Source organism: Phasianus colchicus, chromosome 6, assembly GCF_987193195.1.
Source record: "Phasianus colchicus chromosome 6, bPhaCol1.hap1.1, whole genome shotgun sequence".
NCBI lineage: Eukaryota > Metazoa > Chordata > Aves > Galliformes > Phasianidae > Phasianus > Phasianus colchicus.
The window spans coordinates 15788792-15812427 of record NC_143441.1 but is presented as its reverse complement, the minus strand read 5'-3'; the positions used below and the strand labels follow the sequence as shown (position 1 = coordinate 15812427).

General features: G+C 38.1%; 1 long non-coding RNA gene across 1 annotated transcript in view; it reads left to right on the top strand.

Annotated features, from left to right (window-relative positions):
* The window catches only part of LOC149917453 (uncharacterized), an 84417-nt gene that overhangs the window by 33760 nt on the left and 27021 nt on the right, over positions 1-23636 (top strand). Inside the window, exon 2 of the long non-coding RNA XR_016467451.1 lies at positions 4273-4317. This is a non-coding gene — a long non-coding RNA (uncharacterized LOC149917453). The remainder of the gene's footprint in view (positions 1-4272; positions 4318-23636) is intronic.

Sequence of the window (23636 nt, the reverse complement as noted above, 5' to 3'; positions counted from 1 at the left end):
CCCTTAATATTATGAAAAGCAGTAGAGCACACTTTCTGGTGAATTAACGTAATTGTATCCTATCTACCACTCCTGTGTGGCTTGAAATGAGTATTGCTGAGCAGGAGGGTACTTTGGAAGTGAGTAACTTGGATTTCATGCAATGTTTGAGATTACTACAAGTCTGTATTCCAGTACTAGAATGTTGTGGTTTAACTCAGCAGGTCACTGATCACCACACAGTCATTCATTTGCTCCCCCTCTTTCTAGCAGGATAGGGGAGAGAATACAAAAAACAAAGTAGAACTCATGGATTAAGATAAAAGGAAAAGGATAATAGTTATGACTATGTGTATATGTATATGAATGTACATTGTAAGTGATGTAAAATTGCTCACCACCACCCCCCTACTGATGCCCGCTAGCCCATGAGCTGTGGAAGAGAGCCAGATGAACTCCCAACTCCTTCAAAACTCCTCCCGCATGCTACCATGTGGTATGGAATATCCCTTTGACCAGTTTAAGTCAGCTGTCTTAATTCTGTTCCCTCCCAGCTCCTTGGGCCCTTCACCGAGAAGGACTTTGGCTCTGTACAATACTGCTAAGCAGCAACTATAAACATCGGTGTTTTATGAACATTGTTTTTCTCTTAGATCCAAAACATGGCATCATAGCAGACATGCTGAAGAAAACAATGCCATTCCAGCTGAAACTAAAATATTAGAGCCCCTCTAGGATAAAAGTTATCTCTGTATGTGGAAAACACAGGTCATTTCAGCTTCAAATCCATGTACAGGTAATACTGAATAAGAAGTGAACCTTCAGCTTTGAACTTCATCTAGTTTTAATTAAAAGCACAGATTAAGTACATCTAATGTTTGAAAGAATTACTTATTTGTTGCATGTCTTTACTGAGTCCTGGAAGGCTTCTGAGTTGAGAAAATCGCACAAGGCAATAAGTTGTCTTCTAGTAATGATTCTCTCCTATGTACTTGCTGCTTTCCTTTAAAAATCCAGCCACTCTTCATGATTTTCTCAGAGGAACAGTGCATTTCTTGGGAATGGGAAAGGTAACAGTCTTCAGTCTGCGACTGTAAATAGTCAATATGAAGCTCTGTAATTCGTAATTAAGTGATGTCTGGCAAAACCAATGAGTCTGTTCCACTGTACCTACAAAAATCAGAGCTGCTGTTGTTAAGCCATGAATGGAAAACATCTCTGGAAAGCCCACTTAAAGCTGATGATAACCTGTGAATTTTCTCAGAGGTGAAATAAGTAACAATTTACGGGTGTATATACTTCTATATGAGAAATATATGTATGTTTTCATGTCAGGAATTGGTGACATTGATGTATCTTAATTGCTTGCTTTAGATTTTGACATTTAAATGGCCAGGTTTAAGGTATTTTATATGTGTGTGGGTGTGCATTTATAAACTAACATAACCATTGAAAGTAAAATGTCAGTACAAATATTCTCTCCTTGCTCTTTTTGAGTCATAGCACACAGTACAATCATGATTCCATGGCACAGTGAAGCATCGTGTAAGAAATCCCCAAGCTGCCTTCAAGCAGTCGGCTGTGTCAATATGGCAAAGTACAGCGTCATGAAACAAAGCTAGTGCAGGTCCCTGAAGCCATGTATTCACATTACCTATTCTGCAGCTATCTCCTTCCAGCTTGAAGGAGCATGCATGGGGATCTCGGCATCATGCTCCGTTGCTCACTGTAGTTATTCTTTTGTAGTTTGGGCAAGGTGAGGTGAGCCACACAGATCACATATGCAACATATGTTCTCGGGTGACTAGTACAGCTAAAAGCATGGTCTGAATTGCTAGGATAATAACAATTCAGTATAGAACTCTATACCAGAGTGTGTTGATTCATTACTTACTATGAATAGTAATAAAGCTGGTTGCCACATGAACATATTACTGGGCCAACTAAATATTAAAACATCATTAAACTTCTATTTATGGCTTCTGCTGGAATCTGCCTAGAGATAAGCTTTATCCAGAAGACATTCATCCCCCAAAAATCTGTTTTAAAATAAAACAAAACACAGTCTGAGCATGTGATACATATTTTGCATGTCTAAAAGGAGGTAGTTTTCCCTGAATACTGCTTGTGCTGCTGAAACAAGATGCAATCAGCACAGTCATATCTGTGTAGAGAGACATGGACTGAAAAAAACAAAGATGCCAAAATTTCAGTTATATATTCAAATGTTTATTTACTGTCCCTATTTGATTCAAGCATCATTGGAATGGATTCTTTTTTAGTACTTTATTTTAATACTGTAGGTATCATTTTCATTCTTCAAGTTTCTCTGGGAAACTGAAACCTTGCATTTTGAAACTGTGCTGTGTGAGAAAGGAAGTCTGAGTTATTTCCACACCTTCATGTTGTAGTTCAAAATTTACATTGCTACTTTTTGCACATCGGCATTGCAGCTATGAAGGACAGCAAACATACAGTATGCTTGGCTCCTCCCACAAGAAATAATTCCTAGCAAATAAAAGTATTCTGCAGTATGAGCTTAATTAGCTTTTCTGAAGCAAGAAAATGATTTATTCAGACCTCTTCTTCACTCAGCTGCTACTGATATAGCAACAGCAGCACAATGGAGAGTAGCCAGCTGATGCTGTGGGTTAATTTGGGTTGGGTGCTGAGGATTATGTTTGTAATTTGCATGTGGGTGTAGTGCCCTCTGTTTAATATTTTGCCTGCCTTTTGCACCAACAAGCTGTGTTTGCAGCTGGAGTCTGACAAGCAGGTATTGTTCATATGTAGATATGCGGTTAAATTGTACCTACAAAGCCCTTGGGAAAAATCTTCTGACAGAAGTGCCTCGAGGAAACAACAGGTTGTGATGTAGGGTCAGTCTGAGGAAAATGTTCAGTGGCAGGCTGACTGGAAAGGGCTGGATAGTGCCTTCCATATGAAGTCACAAGTCATTCCACTTTCATTTTAGGATTCATCTCACATAAAACAATTTATCAGTAACTTCAGCATTACAGAGACCTGAAAGCCCCCTGTGGTATGTGCCTTTCAGCAAAAGTTGATGATGTAATCATATGTGTCCTGTGAAACTGAACTGGCCAAGCTCATTCTGCTTCTTCCCAGAGGAGGCAAATAAGGGAAGCACAAAAAATCCTTCATTTTTATGTTATACTCATGCATCTCCAGATCAGTGGAGAGCATTTAGCTGACAGTCAGATTTAGTTAGCTCTGGCAATGGTATCCAGACTTTAAGGCATTTACTGTTCCCAGAGGAGAGCTCGTGGACTCGGAAGCCCTGTTTCAGAAAAGATTATTTTCTATGGTCTCAAGAGCTCCAAACAGTTCTTAAAATTTTGAGAAGTTAATTTTGTTTCTATTTCAGAGGCGAGTGGACTCAGTTCGTGTCAGGCAATGGGGAAGGGAAATTTCCAGCCAGGAAGCCACAGTGAGCTCAAGAAAGTACAGGAGGATAAAAGAAACTGGAGAGAGAGGAAGGAGAGAGAAAGGGCAGACTTCATTTTCTACTTCCCCTCTCTTTAATGGCAGGAGTCATTCAATGTGGCCTCAGATGCCATCAGGGAACCACTCTAACACTTGACTGAGGGAGGCAAAGGATGACCCAGAGAGACATTTTGTCTAATAGCAACTGTGATGAGCACAAAACTTGAAAGGGAGTGATGCCGCTTGTTCCAAGAGTATTGCTTAGGCTGAGGGACTGGAGGCTTCACTGTTTCACTAAGTGGTGTCGCAGGGAGTGATGCTGTTAGCCTCTGAGCCTTTCTTTCGTGCTTTCCCAGGTGAGTTCTGCTCATTCTGCTCACAGCAGTTTGCTGTGCCTCTGTGTCACTGAGTCACTTGGAGCACTGCTCACCACAGATACAGGGGGAACTGTGCTGCTCTGTGCGTCAGATTTAAGCTGTACAAGTGGCAGTAATGAGTGGTTTTCTCTTGAGAGGAAGCAAGGTTAAGTGTCTGAGTCATGGACTTTCAAAGGGAAGATTTCTCTGAACCAGTATGCTACAGGTGACAGTACTGCACTGCTTTCTCAAGTACTGACATCAAGTTGAGCATCATGTTTCTTTGCAAAAGGTCAGGCTGACCTGAAAAATACCAACTAATGCACCTCTCAATTAATTTGTGCATCAAGTTCATTTCTTAATTCTGCTGTAGCCATAACACATATAGAAAGACTTTGATTTACAGGTGATGTTGTGTGAAAAGGTAATAACAAAACATCTATTCCTGTTACTAAGTTGTGGCTAGAATATATCTATCTTTTGTTTTCTTCAGATATGCCAAGAATGGCAGGGAGGTCGCTGGCTTGAATAAGAGTGGGTAAGTGCCCTTGGTTTGTGGGACTGTAAAGCAATATTGGAAAGATGCAGCCTCGCTTCACAAAGGATTTTGGAGAAGGAGAAAGCATACAAAGAGCTACAAGAATGCTTGTCCTCCTGACAAGTTACGTAGCAGGAAATTAGACTCCCAACTTTTTGGTTTATCCAAATAAAGATATAAGTAGTTGATAACAAAATACAGATTGTTGCATTATTCATCAGGAGAAAGCATACGTTTTAAAAGCTATAACTGAACACATTCAATTACAAGTGAGGTGATTTTTTATTTGTTGGAATAAGAAAGTAGCTGTGCATGAGCACAGCTTCCTATAGACTTATTTATAAAAGTTGACTAGCATCACTATCTGCATCCTACCGGTCAGGCTGACACAGATGCAGTTCATTTCGCCTTGGAACAAGAGAAAGCAAAAATAGCATTGTTCCACATTTATTTGCTATTGTTTCTTCCTTTTTTCTTTTTCTTCTTTTATTCCTTTGAGAGAAGCATAGTCTTGCACCTTTGCAAAGCAAATCCCTATGAATCCTGTTCAATGTAGGAGTTTTTTAGCATGTGTTCTGGCTCTCACCAGTCTATTTTGATGTAGCTGAGCACCTTCTGAAATTGCCTCAGGTGCTTGTTAAAATATTTCACTGTAGCATTATGGTTGCAGGGCAGGAGCGCTGCTTTTCTGAGCGGGTTGGTCGAAAGCTTGTAGTACCATCCCTTTGAACTGAACTCAGATGTACTACTCTTGCTTGCTCTGCTGGCCCTCTCACTTTGATCTTCTGTTTTATACACTTAGTGCAGTTACTGAAGTGATTAAGAACTTCAGCCTGAAAAAGTGTTTGCATGGTAATAGAGTCCTTCATTCAGACTATAAGGTGCAGGCTTTTGTATGTGATTTCTGAGAGGGAAAAAGGACAGTGCAAAGGAAAAAAATGAAAAGTACGGTTTGAAAATTTAGTACTGTTGAAGAAGTCTGTTGGGGTATCAGTGCTGCTGGCTAGAATTCCACGGGATTTGAAAGCAGTTGGAAAATGAGTAGTGTGTTGGTATGAGGCCACTGTGGAATACGAGCAGACAGTGGTATGTCATTTTGAGGAATGAAAAATATGTAAGAATTGGAAGTTACTGTCATCTAATGTTTGTCATCCTCTTTCTGATGTGTGGCATGCATCAGTTGGTGTTAGCAATGGGCATCATTTTTCTACTGTCTTTGCTAGGGCTTTTGTACATTTGAAAGTCACTTTATTACTTTTATCATTAGGACATGTAATGGTTGTTTTTCTTCTTGTTGTTTGTTTGTTTATTGATTTAAAGAAACAGATATCTATCAAGTTGCTGAGTTTTATATTTTCTATTTTAGTAAACTTTATGCAAAGATAGAACCATATTTATATATCTTTGATTCCTTTTCCACAAGGAGCTCTAAGGAAACCAACAGAGTCTGTATGCGGGCAGCTTGGCTGATCTGATGACATTCTGAGTTGGATTCTTGCTAATTATCTGTACAGCTAGCCTCCAATATATTTAATGATAGACTCCAAAGATAAATGTTCAAGTTATTCTCTTATGCTCCTATTGTAGGAACCATTATAATTTCCTCTTATTCTCCACCATATTTTCTGCTTACAGCTTTGTCATGAACCTCATCTCCTTATTTCTTAATTTATTTTTCCCCTGCTTTCTTCCACAACAGGCTGACATTCTATTTAATTGTCTAATTTCTGATACATTGCCTGTGAATCTTTACTTTTTTTCATCACCATTTCCATCTGTAATATTACTTTGACTTCTGTAGGAGTTGTCAGTAAGGTACAACCTGGAAAATGAACCAAGGCTTTCCATGTGTTCTATCTATCTATCTATCCAGTCAACAATTCTTAATTCTTTGTTTAAACAATGATATTAAATACTTACAGTATCCAAAGAGCTTGTTTATTTATCTTATTGCTTCTGGATGCTGATGAAACCAGGGGAGGCGGTCAGATTAGGTGTCAATTGGTTATATCACTAATAACCATCACCAGCATCTCTCTACAAATATGTACGTGCTATTTTTATTCAGATGGAGTAATGTATATGAAACTGTATAGTATGCTGCTCATAATGGAATCTTTTTGTTCTTGGTTGCTTGAAATTGAAGAGGAACATACATAGCCTTATGAGTTTTCCACTGTGTCTTGTTTCAGATGCAGAGATTAACAGAAATCCTAAATGATAAGAATTCATGCAAAATATGCAAGGTCAAGGTGAAGTTTACAATAACCAGGTCGATTCTCCAAATATGTCTAGATCTAGGAATAAACCTGCCAGCAGCTGAAGCTGCTGCATGGAAGGCAGTGATCACAATTCTTAACCAACAATAAATTTGTATAAATATAGTAAAATTAGCTTAAAACAACAAAAGAAGATTAGAATGTCTGTCTCATCTTTGCTTGAAATTGTTATTTCATGCAGGGAAAGAACACTTGGCACTCATTTCCTTCCAAACTTTATAAAATTATATATAATATTGCTGCTGACTGGCAGCTCCCTTTGATGATAAAACAGGATACCATGTGCATGTAAGCAATAGGAGTGTTTGATCCAGAATTATAGTTCAGTTAACTTTGGAGCACTTTATGTGTATAATCATGGTAGGCCATTAAACTGGTTTCTGAATGAGTTAACCTGTCTTTCTTATATCTGTAGATGAGATATATGCAGAAACAGAAAAGGCTGCTTTCAGAAACATGTAAGTTTTGAAGATAAAAGTTGAGGAAGAGACTGTCTTCTTTTTTTGCTAATGTATTTTGCCAAGATGTATGTTTGAACTTTTGAAGTATTTTTAAAAATCCATTTGCTGGAAATTTTTATAGAAATAAGCATACATATTCTTTCTTGGTGCTCACTGCTTGTATATATTTTGTATTATTAAAGGAAATGAATTACTCAAGGTCAGCAGCAGAACTGGAAAAGCAGCTGATGACATAAAGCTTAACTTTAGCACTTGAGGCTCCTCTTAGAAATCTGTACCGAAGTACTGAATAAAAACATAATGTTCATAAACTTAACCTTACGTGCTAGATGATTCATTAAAAGTGAAAAAAAACTAATTAGTCATTGCCTGTATTTCTGTAATCAGAACATGACTTTTGACCTTATTCCTGTAGTCTCAAACCCATCGTGTTTCAGGTGGGATGTGAAATGTTCATCTAAAGAGAGTAACAAACACACTTTTGCTTTGTACCAGACAGGCAAATTCACATGGTGCCACTGGTTGCCCCAGTTGTCTTGAATTTAGAAATTTCAGTGAAATGGAATAACTTCTGGGTGTAAACAGGTATGGAAAGTATTCTTTTCCTCCAGAACAGACCCGTGATCACAAGGACTCTGGTCCAGATGACATTACCTTTAGGCCTAAGGGAAAATGACAGTTTTTTTAACTGATGTTTATCCTGAGGATAAACTCATCTACTGTTGTGTAAGTCTTCTATGAGGGTGTTACTATGTGTCAAATTTCAAGTGAAATGATTTGAATTTCCACTATATTTGTTATTACACTAATTATTTTCTGGGTTTCAAGAGGAAGGGTAAAAAGAAAACATGAAAATCCTCAAATACAGGGAAGGAAAAGATTCAGTTAATCTCTAGCTCTATTCATCCACTTTCATGTGAAATGACGATTGAGAGTAGCTGATGAGGTTGGAAGAATAGTTTCAGACAGGCAATATTTTGGACTGATGGAAACAGTTCTGCAACTTGATGTTCTGGGAACTAATGAGGTTTTGGGTGGCAGGATGACTGATTTTCCCCCATCTTTCCCTACCAGCAGTACATATTACCATAGACACTACCCTTATTTTTCACTTATGTAGCCTAGGTAGACTAAATCCTTTTTTGTTTTTCCTCCTTCCTCTGGAGTAAGGCCAACTCCTTTGTCCACGGAACAAGAAGACTTACTGTCACCATTTCTTTTTTCTGAGTTGGACTTCTAAACAATTTTACAGACTTTGAAAGGATGTAGTAAAATTATTTATCAAGCTGAAAAAAAATTAAATTATTTGGACAATAAGAGTTCAGATTTGGATTTTCAAGATGTGGAGGAGTAATTAAATACAAGCTGTAAGGCTAACTTTGGAGGAAGTTTTCAGCTTTTGCATCTGGAAGCAATCCTTCCTGCTGAAGCCCACACCTCCATCACCCTTAACATAGTGCCATGTTTTGCTTTTATATGCCTGTGGTGTTTCTGTAAAATGGCAGCAGAATCCAGCTATGTCCAGTACAATGCCCTATCTCTTCCTCATGTCTCCAGCATTTGCTAATCTTGAAATTCTCAGTAGCATTCGTGACTTATTCGCTGTAATATTTATGTATGCGTGAAGTCTGTTGTGCTACAGAGCTATGTTGAGAGTAGTATGAATATGTAGGGTCTATTCTTATTCTTGGATACCATACACAAAAACCAAGTGAGTGAGGAAGATGCTGATATCAGCTTGTGTTCCTGGAAAATTGTACTGCCAGGTGGGGGTGCTGTTCCTAGGAAAGATCGCTCCTTTTTAGAAATGCCTTTTCTTTTTCACTTGAGTTTTAAGTTGATAAAATCTCAGAGGTGCTCATTCCAAGCTCCATTTACCCTAGAAATTTAATTTCATGAGATAACTCTGTTGTAGACCTAATGGAAGTGTAAGTCAGTAATGCATCTTTGTCATCTACAGAGATGTTTAGGTCAGTCAGGTATGTCTCAGTTAACTGATAAGGTCTAATTTAAGAAGCTGTAGTGGTAGAGCCTGTGCTTATGAAAGAGAATATCTCAGTGAAGATGAGGTAGATTAACCAGGAACAGAGAATAAATTATGGGAAAATGACTAAATGGGCAATGTCAGATGGCGTACTAATATAATAATCCTTTAAGAAATGTTTGTATGATTTTCAGGAAACTCTACAAAGAAAAAAAAGAGAGTAAAAAGAGTAGAAACAAAGGAGCTTAGTACTCTGGTGACTCAGAAGTTGTGGTGAGGCTGTTCATATAGTGAGTCCTTGATAAGAATCAGAAAAACTCCCCAGCTGACAGTCCAGCGGAGTGAAAACTTCCTTAAAGGGGACTCCACAGACACTGACTTTCTGAAATAGTTTGAGTACAAATCTCTAGGATGATTTTATTATTATTTTTTGGGAAAAAAAAAAAAAATGTAGAAAGCACAGATCAACCCTAAGCACAGCACATAAGTTTGAGGAAGGGATGGTATATCATTAGCTCCTTTTGCTGCTATGTCACCTCATGTTCTTCTGGTCCAAGATACTCATGGGGAAAACACTGCTTCCTGCAGTACTAGTCTTGCTAATTGATATAAAAAAGTTGCTATATTATTTTCTTGTGCTTGTGTGTGTTATGCGAGCAATCTCCTGTCTTGGTAAGATAAAAGTACTTACTATCCTCCAAACAGAAGGCTTCTATCAGGACTGTGCTAAAGCGCTGCTCTTCTCTGAGGCATTCCTGCATCACATACATCTCTCTACTACTCCACTAGTGAAACCAAATCACATTAGCATGTCCAGTCAACCTGCCACCCTCATTAGCTGTATCTCCATAGCCCCCACATGCAGCAAAGTGTTTAATAAGTGCTGTGCTTCTGAGAGAATAGTCCTGTTTTCTCCTTCGTGATTCCCTACATGCTGAAAACTAAGGGTTTTAGTACGTTACTCAGCCCCTATGCGTAAATCAAGAACAAGAAGTAAATAGTTCTGCCTCATCTGGGGAGTAACTCTCCCAGTTCGTTCTCTCAATTTTGTAGGAAACTGAAGCTGGTTGCCCTAAACCAAGAGGGAGACACCTATTGAATTTATTGTGCTATTGAGCACTCTTCTATAACAGTTTTCTTATTAAGTTTGTCCCATTGTGGCCTCCTTGAAAGAATGATTGCAACTTAGAGGGAGTAAGGATTGCAAAACACTCCTTGAAGACCCTTTCCTGTTATATTTTTATTTCTGTCCTGATAATGGCTGGTCATCCTTATAAAGTTGTAATTTCTGTCTTTGATAAACAAAGTTCCTTAAAAGTCTTTAAACACTTTAATAACTTCTGTGACAGAAACTCCTATTTATGGCGCTAATCAAAACCCATCAGGATCCCTGCAGACCAAATATTTAGGCTATTATCTCTATGGCCTTCCTAGCAAGTCTGTTTATTCACAGCCAGAGTCTCCAAGGCATCTTATAAACATGTTCTTTATGAAGTACTTTTCACTTTGTTGTGTTTTGTTAAAGCTCATAAAATACCTACCAGTAAAGAAGTTGTTCAGCTCACTTCTCACATAAGCACACCAATGCTTTAATTACCCTGCCAGATTTTGAACATTCCATTATTTATTTACTTCTGATTAGATGACAGATTTTTATTTATTTTTTTAATATTTAAGTCTCTCCTTACAGTCTCCATTTTACCAGTTTTCCCATTGATGATGACAGTATAAGTTTGCATGAAAGGAGGGTAGAATAATGAGTCTGCTGAAGAGTGCAAAACAATAAGGTCAGATTTTTCCTTCATAAGAGTATAATCACAAATTAAATATTGGATGTCTTTAGCTGCTATTTAAAATTAAAGCACCTCACCCAGGGGGATACTGGTTTTTTGAAGACAACTTTTTTTCACTTTAAAGGTACCTTTCCATTGGTAACAAAAAAAATATAACTAGACCCAGTAGAGTCCCAAAATCCAAATCATTCAAGCTCTGGTGACACTTTCACAACATTTTGATCATTGAATTGTCTCCTTAAGATGTGGCTAATAAATTACTTCCTTTTCTCCATATAGTCAAGTCATATAATCAGAATTTGCATACATATTTTTCTTTCTTCTGGTGTTTTATCATATTGCTCTGTTCTTTCATCTAGAGTCTAGTACTGCCCCTTCTTTGTAAATGTACCTATCTATTCATTAGCCTGTCAGAATGTCTATAAATATTAGATTGTTTTGAGGAGGCAGTGCCTAATTTGTCAAATTAAAACATTTTTTTCTTGCCTTCTAGCACATGAACTGTGATGAGTGCAATTGTGTTTTGAGACACATTAAAACCAGAAGTTACAGCTATTTAGCTGGTGGGTGCTTTGAAAGAGTGTTATACAAATTACCCAGCTGAAGAGAATTGAAGCCACAGTGAAAATCCTGTTACTATTTTCAGATATGTATAAAAAAAGATTTTATGAAGCAGTTCAAGCCGCTCTCTTTATGGATTTTTTTCAGTGACCAGTACATATGAGTATATATGCACAAAAGTACCCCGAATGGTATTTCAGTCATTACATTTCATTGAAAATCTATTTTCTTTTTCTCCTTCATTGAAATCCCTCAGACTATCCAGTTACAAAATGCCTCAAAATATCCCCTGGCAGCCAAATGAAAGGTAGTAAAATGATTTTGTTTCTTTTACTTCTTTTCCAAAGTACAAGTACTCTGAAATGCAACAGGCAGTGTAATAGTAACATGTTGTACATACCCTGAAATAGCAGAGGTGTAAAATGATGTTGGCAATGAGAGTTATTATTAAGAATGCCTGTCCTTTGTCAGATAGTTTTGGAAGAGAGGCACTGCAGGGAATGATATTCACACCCACAACCACATGTCCATTTGTGCTCACACATGCGTTTTTCAAAACACAGCAGTATGTACTGACAGCTTGTGAAGGATCGGCATCAAAAATTTCCTTTGAGTCATTTCTTAGCCTCCAGCTAAAAAACTGGAAAAAGTGTTTGTGATCAAACTGAAATGTAAAACTGAGGTACTATAAATAGTACCAAGTTCTTCTTGTTGGAAGAAGGAGAATATCCTTCCCCAATACTATGTGAAATTCCTTCTGAAGAGAATGAAATTATATTAATGAAAACATTCCTTCTTTATATTTTTGGTATTAAAAATGTAGGTGTTTGATTACTGCAACAATTTTTGCTTGAGCTTAAGTACTGGTAATGCCACTGGAAGAAAAGTTTATTATCATTATTACCTTAGAGCATAAATTGATGCGTAATTGATTGATTTTAATTCTGCTCAAGTCTGTAGTGAGTCACACTGGGCTGCAGCCTTTGTTGACTTTAGTGGAAATACCATCTTGAGTCACAGGTACCAATGTTTTGTTGTCTGCTAGTTGATATATTCCATATTTTAGAGGCAAAATTCCCAAACTTCCTTGCCTCAATACTTTCCTCATTTGTAGATTTCTTGTTACATGGCTCAATCTTAGTATCAAATTTTCCAGCTTATCCTTGTCCCAGTTCCTTCAAGCGCAGTGCTTGCAACATGAAAATAGAAATGAGGACCTGTTGATGATATCTGCGTGCAGTGCTTGAAAGGTTGCTTGAAGAAGTCTGATGTGACTCTAGAGGTCCTGGGAGTGCCTTTTCTAAGTCATTTGTCCTATAGCAACCACTATCTTTTCCTCTTTTGAGAAGAATTTAAAATCAATCAGACCACACTGTATCCTGGTATTTAAACTTCCATTCCTAAGCAGGGAATTCAGCTGTCTGATCACAGGTATCTGGCACTAGATACTTTTGGGCAACTGCATGGTGCTGTACAGACATCTGGATGGCTGCTGATATTCCTATGTGTGTCTATGATGGTACTAGATATCTGAGTCCTATCAATAATGTCCAGAGCTTTTTCTAGTCATGATGTTTTATTCCTAAGATTTTCAAGGTCTAAAAGAGAAAGATGCATATTAATATTTTTTCACCTCACGGTTCACTTTTTCTTTACAGAGTTTGGACAGTGAATTACTTTCTAGAGTATCAAGTTTGCACTAACTTATTTCTTATTATTCTACACTGCTTTCTTATTTTAAGTACCCCAAATAGGAGAACTGAGATTTCTAAAATTCACTGTATTCTATTCTTCCAAGAGAACCTCGTGCATTGTGATGGCTTTATTATTGAGAAATTAGGGTTTTATAAAGCTCTTTTACTGTAAAAAAAACGGCTTCCTCACTAAAAGGGTTATCAAGTACCTGCATAGGTCTATTGTGAAGATTGGCCTTGAGAAAATGGAGATGTGCATTTTCTTCCCTGCCAGTGTCTGTGCCAAAGATTCGAGGCAACGTGAGGCTGCAGTTCTGGAAGAAACAATTTGAATTACTAGCTACCATTCTTGAGAGTAATTTCTAATTTTATATAATCAAAATTGCTCTTGCCCCTATTTTCAAGTGCAAAGTCAGATGTGCACAGGAAACAGTGAGATAGTTCTACATATGACCAACAGATAAATTGCCATTTTCAAGTGCAAATGTGTGCATTAATTGAGTGGGTAGTAGGTGACTTGCTTGTTATTTGGCCTCTAAGATACAGTTTGTGATGAGCTATTAACAAAGGAGAGTAACAGATTATTTTTTGTTGGGACAACAGGCTCGGCTGTTTTTCTGCTGCCTTGTTTACTATCAGAAGGGGAATGACTGATATCAAGTGCCAGAAATGTCTTATTTTGAGTTTTATTTGCACCCATTTTCTCTTTAAATGTAAGAAAACAAAACTGTGGCTGTAGTAACAGTTGCAAATAGAAAAATACTGGGGACAGAAAAGGGAGTTGCGTGCTACTCCCTTTTCTGTCTAAAGAGTGAGAGTCTAAATGGTGAGATGTGGCTATAGCTTCTGCAGACATATCCAGGCCAGCTTTCCTCTTGTGCATGGACAGTCAGGGCTGCTGTTAGGTTGACAGTAAGTTACTCCAGCTAAAACCACATTTTTTAACATGCATCTGAAAAGAATACCACAGACGTTTTATTCAAGATTTGCAGCTTTGAAGAGAGGTACATTAGTGTTGTCCTTGCAGTGGGTGTGTTCACTTTGATAATGTTTGCAGCTGATAGTGATAAAATATAGTCTGATTTCCTGAGATGGTATAACACCCTTAGAATATGATTAGACTAGGCTGCTCCTTGTTTTCCAGCTAGCGCTCAGGGCATTGGTTTTAACATTTCAAATAATTCATTTCAACATTTCAAATAATCTACTCAGAAGAGACTGTCCCACACACCTGAGCCATTCTGTGTGATTGATTTCTGTTTTAAATGAGAGGAAGTTTTCCCTGGAAGCTTTTTTTTGAGATTGAATAATCGGTATTTCTGGGTTGGGAATTCCACAGTGATGTATGTTCATTTTTTTCTCAGTGATAAATACATTTAAAGAAAATATGTTGACTTTTTTTTTTTTTAATTTTCTTGTCACTACTCTAACAGTACAAATATAGGATGGTTCCTAAAATGTAAATGGTATAAATCTAAACTAATAGAGATACATGACTTAAGTACATATGATGTTTTAGTAGGACTCAAGAAGCAGTTGTTTATAAAGGAAATGGAATTCTGTTATCTTTCATGAATTCCCAGCTGGGAATTCACACAGAACATGTAGATATGGAATAGCATAGTGGCAGTGCATATAGTGATGTAATTTTAGGATCTAGGTGAGGAGGAATGCTTGATTGCAGGCAGCACGTGATGAGAAGGCCCTACTCCAAAATCCTGCAATGCCTTAGACTTCTGTCAGTAAACAAGGAAAAGAAGGTCTCCTGGTCTTGAATCCATGTGAGAAAGCCTGTTGAGTTAACCATGCCCCATTATGTAAAGTATATATTGGATTCATTTAGGTACCGATAGCTGTACATGAAAAAGAGAGGTACAGTTTAATTTGCTCATTTCTGCTGCCACTTTACTTTTTTATCCTTGCATTGACAGCATTTCAGCCTTAATTAAAGGTCCCTGTCTTTCTACATACACAGTTTCCACAGCATGAAGCAATGTTTCTTTTTGGTAAAATACGTGTCTAGGCTGTTGGTATACCCTCTGTAGTCCTAGAGATTTCTTCCTGGGAATCTCTTTCTCAATATCTGCTTTAAACATCATTCTCTAACTTTCTCATCTGAGGAAGCACTTGCTGGCTGGGACTGGCTGGACAAGCCCACTGTGCAGAATTGATTTTCTTGTTTCATACGGTACTGATGACATCCATGCTGCAAGATTTCTGCCTTTTGATGCTGCTTTCACACCAGCAGTAAGCTGGTCTACATGAGAGCATCACCTCTATTCTTCTCCATATATTAACTTTGAGACTGGAAAAATGTGATTTCCTGAGAATACTAGACTGTGATTCAACTGTTTTTTGAAAGTGGGGAGGAACAACAAAAGCAAACAATAAAAACCAATCCAAAACAACAACAACAAAAACCGCAACATAACCCACTCTGCAAATAAAGGGTACAGAGACTGTTGATTTAGGATTTCACTGAAATTATTTGTTCAGATTTCCCATTATCTATTATTAAACTGAAATGACTGCAAGGTAAATGTTTTCATAGAAACAGAGGACAAAAGCATTTCAGGAGTAAGTGACAAAAACGTAAAATGACCTCAGAGCCCTGTGGAATGATGTCACCAGTATTTTCCTTAACATGTGGTGAAAATAAATGTTTTCATCCTCTTCAAACATATATCATAAGGCTCCACTTTTCATAGCTTCATACTTTTCAAGGCTTAGTGAGTAAAAGTCTGAGGCCGTAAAATCTTATAAATATTTCAGCACGTGTCTGTGCATCCATCCTTATTTAAGATGTACTCTTCTTGTAATCTTTTCTCTCATTTTTTATATATTTTTTTTCAACATTTATGTTTGTACTCTTTCATGTGTTACTTGCCTTTTGAAGGTCATGTTTTTAGGCTTTTTTAAGGTAAGTGTTTTTCCATCCCACATATTAAAAAAAGAAATCATTAAATGCAAGGTGATGCAATTTTGAAGATGACATTTTTAATGGGGAAAAATCACAGCCTGTCATTTTGTGGTTAAAGACTATGCTTAGTTACTCTAACTTCTCAGGGGTCTGAGTGTTCTTTAGTACTGAAAAAATATCTAAAATATGTTACATTAAGAAACTAAGTACCTAACCACAATCCAATACTGTGTATTGGATATGAAAGCCGTTAGTAGGAGTAACTGAGATTGCATACATCCTTTGGCTCATCTTCTCTCTTGAAAATTTTCCAGACCTTGAATAGTAGCTGTTTGTCATCCCTGGTAGAAACAAATGGATCCACAATCAGTGAAAAATGGGCTTGGAAATAATGTTTTAAATTTCCTGAGATAAATCTCTGCTCCTGAGCATTGCATTGAGCATTAGAAATACTGAGGATTTAACTCATTCATAGAACTTTTGTTCTTTTCTTTGTTTATATAGATTAGAATGAATTAACAGGCTTTATTGAGTTCTTTAGTTTTTCTATGTCCCCTCAGATGGCTTTTTATTCAGAAAAAATATCTGGTGCTAAGTTTTTCTTCCTGTTCACAGAAACAGTATGCAGTAGTATGGCAGAGGAAATCTCTGCATCCAACCTACTGTGCTCTAGAATAAAATATATATTTGAGTTTCTGTAGTATTTTGCACTTCTAGTCCATGGAGAAAGGGTTCAGTGATACTGTGTTCATTCTGTCCTACAGACCATTCCAACAATCCTCCCTGTTTTCAGTGACTGCTTCTCCAAACATATAGTTCCTCAGCAAGTCTGTTGCTGACTGAGAGTCTGGCTGAAATGCAATGGTTGGTGTGGAGTTGATGTCTTTTTGGCACATTCTGGCTTGTCATGGTTTTGTTTTTTTGTTTTCAGTATTCCACATCCACATGGCTTCATTATAATTGTGTTGCTGCGTGTCACCGCCCTCTGTGTGAAGAATTTCCTCTTAATATCTAACCTAAACCTCCCCTGTCTTAGTTTAAAACCATTCCCCCTTGTCCTATCACTATCCATCCTTGTGAACAGTCATTCCCCCTCCTGTTTATATACTCTCTTCAAGTATTGGAAGGCCACAATGAGGTCTCCCTGGAGCCTTCTCTTTTCCAAGCTAAGCAAGCCCAGTTCTCTCAACCTTTCTTCATAGGAGAGCTGCTTCAGCGCTCTGATCATCTTAGTGATCCTTCTATGGACCTGCTCCAAGAGCTCCACATCCTTTCTGTGCTGGGGGCCCTAGGCCTGGATGCAGTACTCCAGTCTGTAGAGCTCCGCCAAGGACAGAAATTCAGTAATAGTTCTGTGTGGTTGAAGGAGTTACATTAATTAGGTAGGAGAAAGGTGGATTCAATGTGCAGTTAGGTCAGGTACCAACTTCCTAATTCACGGATGGACTATTTTCCTGTGTAATCCACACCTGCAGGACAGCAAGGATGAAACAAGAGGGAGTTTAGGGAAGAGATTTCCTAGCAAAGAGACTGTGGGATGATGGTTTTTTGAGTTTGTGGGTGATTTTTGTTTGTTTTCCTCCTCTGTACTGAAGGAACAATTCATTGTGTTGCTTTTTTTTTTTTTTTATTAGAAGATTGGATCCTGCCTGGCCCTTTGCATTTCTGTGCATTAAATATTAATGCACAAAAGTGAGACCTGGATTTGTCCCCTGGGTACACAGTCACTCCTCTTGATGTGCTGTAGAGGTATGGAGGGAAAGAGGACACATTCTTTCTTAAGTGCATAGACATGTAAAAGTTTTATTAACAATAACAATTTTGCTCTACAAGACTGATAATATGGAAAATGTAAGGATGCTGGGAAGAGTATTTTTTCAGACTGACTAGTAATAGATGACCAACATCTATCTCATGTTACATCTTAACACCTGATCAGAAGTGTGATGACCAGAAGCACACCCTCATAGCAGACATATATGTCCTCAGATTAATGTTGGTCATTGCTACGCAGTGTTTGCCTTTAACTTAGTAAAGAGAAAAGGTTATATCTTGCATGGTTGGAACAGACACAGAATTCCCGGTGGAGTCCCAAAAGAGGCACATATGTAGCTGTAAAAACAGTTTCACTGTGTTGATGTCTTCCCATCTAAACCCATGCCCTCAGACCATTCTTTACACCTAATTAGGAGCTTGTTAGTGCTTGATACCAGACGTGCTAAAACTTCCTCTTATTCCTTGTTAAATATGAATTTTCAGACTGTCTGTGAAAGGGGCATTTCAATACATGTCTAGACCTTCAGAAAAAAAAAAAGGATTTCCAAAGGGGGGAAGGTCAGAGGAAAGAAACACAAGTAAAAAAAAACAGATCTTAAGAGAATTTGAAGAGTAGTGGAAAAGGATACTCTAAAATAGAAGCTATTCCTTCCTTCCTTGTAAGATTTCTTTTCCAGTCAGGATTTCACCATACTTCAGAACATACTTGAAGCACTACATGGTCAAATCTTAAGTGAGAGTCTGTCAAACTTATGACACATCTGAGAGTCAGAGTTCCATACTACACAGTCAGTGAAGTGCAGTTCTGCAGCTGCACTGCAGTCATGCACTGAAGGGACAAAAGAGAAAAAAAGATTCATCTCCTTTCTCATTCTCTTCCTTCCTCAGATAATACCTTTTGATCGACAGTGACACAGTTTCATGCTTTGGACATTTAGAATCATCTTCTGTACTTTGAAAATCCAGATGTTTGCCACTGGGATAGCCTAAGGACCTTCTTTAATATCAAATCTTGCCAAAAAAGAGGTGAGTGTCTGAGTGGATAAGTGAATCAGTCCATGTATTAGTCATAGAGGACTAGCTCAGCACTGAAAACCCTTGAAGTGTGGATAAGAAGGAAGTGTAGGAAGATTCAAGCTTTAAGACAAACAGAGCCAGATCCAGCAACCACAGTCCTATCAGTAGATGCATGAAAAGATGGTAACATTTTCAAAAGCTGGATACTTTGCGGATATTCACCAAGTCACTGTAAATAAAAAGAGATCATCCTCAAGAAAAATAAAAGTTTGTATCCCTAGACGTGCTTCCAAGAAAGATTTAGCTCTTTTCATTTAAAACACTGAAGGCTGAACAGGTGTCATGTTTTTCCATAGGTATTCCATGTAATACAATCAAAGAATTGGAAGCAACCCTTAAAAGTCGTCTAGTTCAACTCCCCTGCAATGAACAGGGTCACCTACAGCTACATCAGGTTGCTCAGTGCCCCATTCAGCCTGACCTTGAATGTCTCCAGGCTTTTTCCTTATATCCAACCTAAATTTACCTTCTATAGGTCTGAAACCTTTTCCCCTTGTCCTATCATATCAGACTCTGCTAAAGAATCTGACCCCTTTTTTTCTTATAGCTCCCCTTTAGATAGTGCAAAGTTGCTCTCAGGTCTCTCTGGAGCCTTCTCTTCTCCACTCTGAACAGCTCCAGGTCTCTCAGCCTGTCCTTGTAGAGGAGGTGCTCCATCCCTGGGATCATTTCTGTGGTCCTCCTCTGGATGTGCTCCATCAGGTCCATGTCTCTTATGTACTGAGGACTCCAGCTGAGGCCTCACCAGCACAAAGTAGAGGGGTAGGATCACCTCTCTTGCCCTGCTGGCCACGCTTCTTTTGATGCAGCCCAGGATATAGTTGCTTTCTGAGCTGAGGACACATTGCTGGCTCTTGTCCAGCTTTCCATCCACCAGTATCCCCAAGTTCTTTTCAGCAGGGCTGCACTCAATTCTTACATCCCCCAGCTTCTACTGATAGTAGTGATTGCTGTGACCAAGGTACAAGACCTTGCACTTGTCGTTGTTGAGGTTTTCCTGGGCCCATTGCTCAAGCCTGTCTAGGTCCCTCTGGATGGCATCCTGTCCCTTGGGCATGTTGATTGTACCCCACAGCTTGGTGCCATCCACAAACTTGCAGAGGGTGCACTTGATCCCACTGTCAATGTCACCAGTGAAGATATTAGAGTATCGATCACAGCACTGACCCCTGGGGGACAGCACTCATCACTGATCTCCACTTAGACATGGAGCCATTGACCACTACTCTTTGAGTTTAATCCTGTACCAGCTCACAGAATTATAGTATCATATAATCACCAAGGTTGGAAAAGACCTACAAGATCATCCATACAGGTTCCACCATCCACCTATTCACCTATCATCAATAGTTCTCACTAAACCACGTCCCTCAACACAATGTCTAAATGTTCTTTGAACACTTCAGGGTTGATGACTCCACCACCTCCCTGGGCAGCCCAGTCCAGTGCCTGACCGCTCTTTCAGTAAAGTAGTATTTCCTGATGTCCAGTTGGAATCTCCCCTGGCACAACTTGAGGCCATTCCCTCTAGTTCTATCACTAGTTACATGAGAGAAGAGGCCAACCCCCCAGCTCACTACAACCTCCCTTCAGGTATTTACAGAGAGCACTGCAGTCCAGTTCTTTGTCCATCAAAACTGTATCTTTCCATTTTAAATACAAGGATGTTATTGGAGACTTGGTCAAAGGCCGTGCTGAAGTCCAGATAAATGACATCAGTGGCATCCATCTGGAGGGGTGTGAGGAGGCCTTATCTCCAGCTGCAGGGACAAAACACCTACAACCCGTGACAGCAGGTCAGGAGGTAGATGGAGACAGAAGAGACATAAACCACTTGGATCCAGTAGCTAAAGTGATAACCCTGCTTTCCAACTAGAAAAAGAACCCACGTGGATTCCTAAATGCTTCTTGTTACATAGCAGTCTCTTTCAAGAAAGACTGAGCTCAGCTTCTTCCCTGCAGAACATCTGACATGGAACACAAAAATGGCAGCTTCTGATGCAGAGCATCCTGCCAGCTCAGAAAACTCTGCACAGAAAGTAAGATTTTGTAGCAGGTTCATCATCATCAATGTGTGAAGAAGCCATGCTGCCCTTACTGTCACACAGGGCTGACGTTCTGCATATGCTCTAATATACAAGAGTTTTTACAGCTTTTGAGAAGTTGTAAAGGACAGAGCTGTGACAGAATTTTAATTAGAGCATTCAAATTTATTTAAATTCTTGGCATTCTGAGTTTTTATCAGTTTAAAAGGTTACATCATTCTTACAGATAAGCTTTTCACTGAAGGCTTTTGAAGTCTTCAGGAAAGAAGTTGACTTATTTCTTGTTTTCTCCGTACTACTGTCTATAATAATCTGTTGAATATTAAATCCATTAATAATAAGCAATCACATTTACATCTTTCATAATGAAATTTTGAGAATGGCTTTGACTGCATATGTAATTGATTGCTCAAAACCACAATGAAGGGAATGTAAGGGGCAGTTTATCACCTTGGATATCTACCAGAACTCTGTAGGTACTAATACAATCTCCAATATACCTTCCTGGTTTTCAGTTTTGTCAGAAATGCTTTGGTTTATCTACAGATGCGTACTCTTTCTACGCTGTTTTTAGCTTCACTTAATCATGGCATAGGTGACTCGTGAAATATAGGAGAACAAGTCTTTTTAAGAAACAAATGTTCAGCAGAGTGGTTTCTCACCAGTACTAGAAACTTTATTTTGAGTCAGCTGAATTTCTAGGACCTCAGAGTCTTGTGTCTGAGCTGGAAGGAAAGAAATATGTTAGGGATTTCCTTGCCTCCATTGTCAGGCAGAGATGCTTCATGTAACGGATCAATTTATGTCTAGCAATTAAAAATAGTTCAGAAGAAGTGTGAGTGAGGAGGGTTTCTGGAATGCCTCAGACTGTATGAAGTCACTTTCAGAGTTCAGGATGTTCTGTGAAATAGTCCTTTTCTTTTGTATCTTCTAATTTGCTGCTTTAGTATTTAGTTTTTCAATTTGGAACCAAGCATGGTTGAAGAAATTATGTCAATAGGTATATGCTTCTTTGGGAATAGATAAAATTTTGAAGAATCTCAGGTGGACACTTTTTTTTATTTCAGTGGTTTCAAACAGAAAATATTATTACAGAACAAAGGAAGAGTTCAATTTCTAAGTACTGAGAGCTTCAGAAACGATGGGCTTACGTTCATCACTTCCTGCCGTATTATGCTCTTTGCAATTGTTTATGTTCTTGAAGTTAGGCTTTACAAATATTCAGAACTTGCTTTATGATGGAAAGAGGTATTTTTGTTGATAAGCGAACCATTGACTATTTAGAGAGGAGGAAAAGTTTGGTTCTAATTAGAATCAAGAAGATTAAAATGTATTTGGCCTGGGAGATTGCACTCTGAGGATTAGATCTGTTTTATTTGCTATTATCAGGATGGGTCTAATTTTACAAAAATGACTCATTGAAGCTTGCTGTTCAGCATCAAAATTCAGCAGTAATTTAGTCATCTGCCAGAAGGAATATTAACTAAAAATTATGTACCTTGTTAATTTATGGCTCAAGTTATCTCACCTAACTAATCTCTTCATAATTCTGTTACCTTAACTGAGAGACTGACTCTTCAGGGAAAACCATGGAGCATTTGTAGATTGGAGGATTTGTTCAGACATGATATCCAAGCAAATTAAATTGCATTGCAGAGCACTCCTTTCTTTTATTCTTATTTCTAATGTTGAGATGTTTAATCCAAATACTACTAATGACTGTTACTGACAGTTATCCTAATCTTTGTAATGACAAAAACGTATCTGCTAAGATCTTCCAGTCAGCCTTGCATTCTGGATTATGGCTTTTTAAAAGCCAAAATATCTCCAAAATTTTCCAAACACCTTATTGCCTATCACATGTCTGAAGCCATATTGGGGTGTAAGTTATACCTGGAATATATCATATTACATATGTTTATATTGATTTAAAGTATCTCTAATGTTATTTTTTATTACATATTTCATTCTATGTAATATACTAAAGACTGCTGTGTGATTTATGGTTTAGATTAGCCAACTGACATCTACCTGACTTAAGACAGACAAGGTCTATTCTATCTTCATGGACTAAAAAAAGTTTTCTGCCATCGCTGCTCTTGGTGTGTCCTGGCATACTCCATCCTCTCTAATTGTATTCTGTAGCATATTCACAACATAGGGTCAGGGAGAATGCTGTGCTATCAATAAGGTGTCAATACAAGATTCACACAATAGTTGAAGGTGTACCCCACGTTTCCTTCTTGCACACAACTTCTACACCAGAGCTTTAAAAATGATATCCTAATTCCTCTGTCTTCCCCACATATCTTTTGAGTCTCTTATTAAATTCTCGTCTAGTAATTACTGAACTTGATGTTCCTATTGAGAGGATGATTAGCCATCAGGTAACATTTCTGTACAACCAAGAGGAGATTACAAGTGTTCTATGTTCTAAGTAGTTTTGTACTATGCAAAAATATTTGTCATGCTCTTCAGTGGCTCAAGTTCTATAGGAAGGAAAAACGCTGTGGAGAATGTAACCAGCCCCACATTCAAAGTGCAGAATGCAATTTTAACTGAACATCCATATGTGAAAGACCACATTAGATCAAGTTCAGAAGCTCAAGAAAATCTCCAAAGTCTCAGAAATTTTCTTTGGAAAATGACATCATTATTGTGCTCTGAACTTTATTTTATCTTTTCATACTGAGATATGTCCTGAATAGGAAGCAAGGAAGCAATAATTT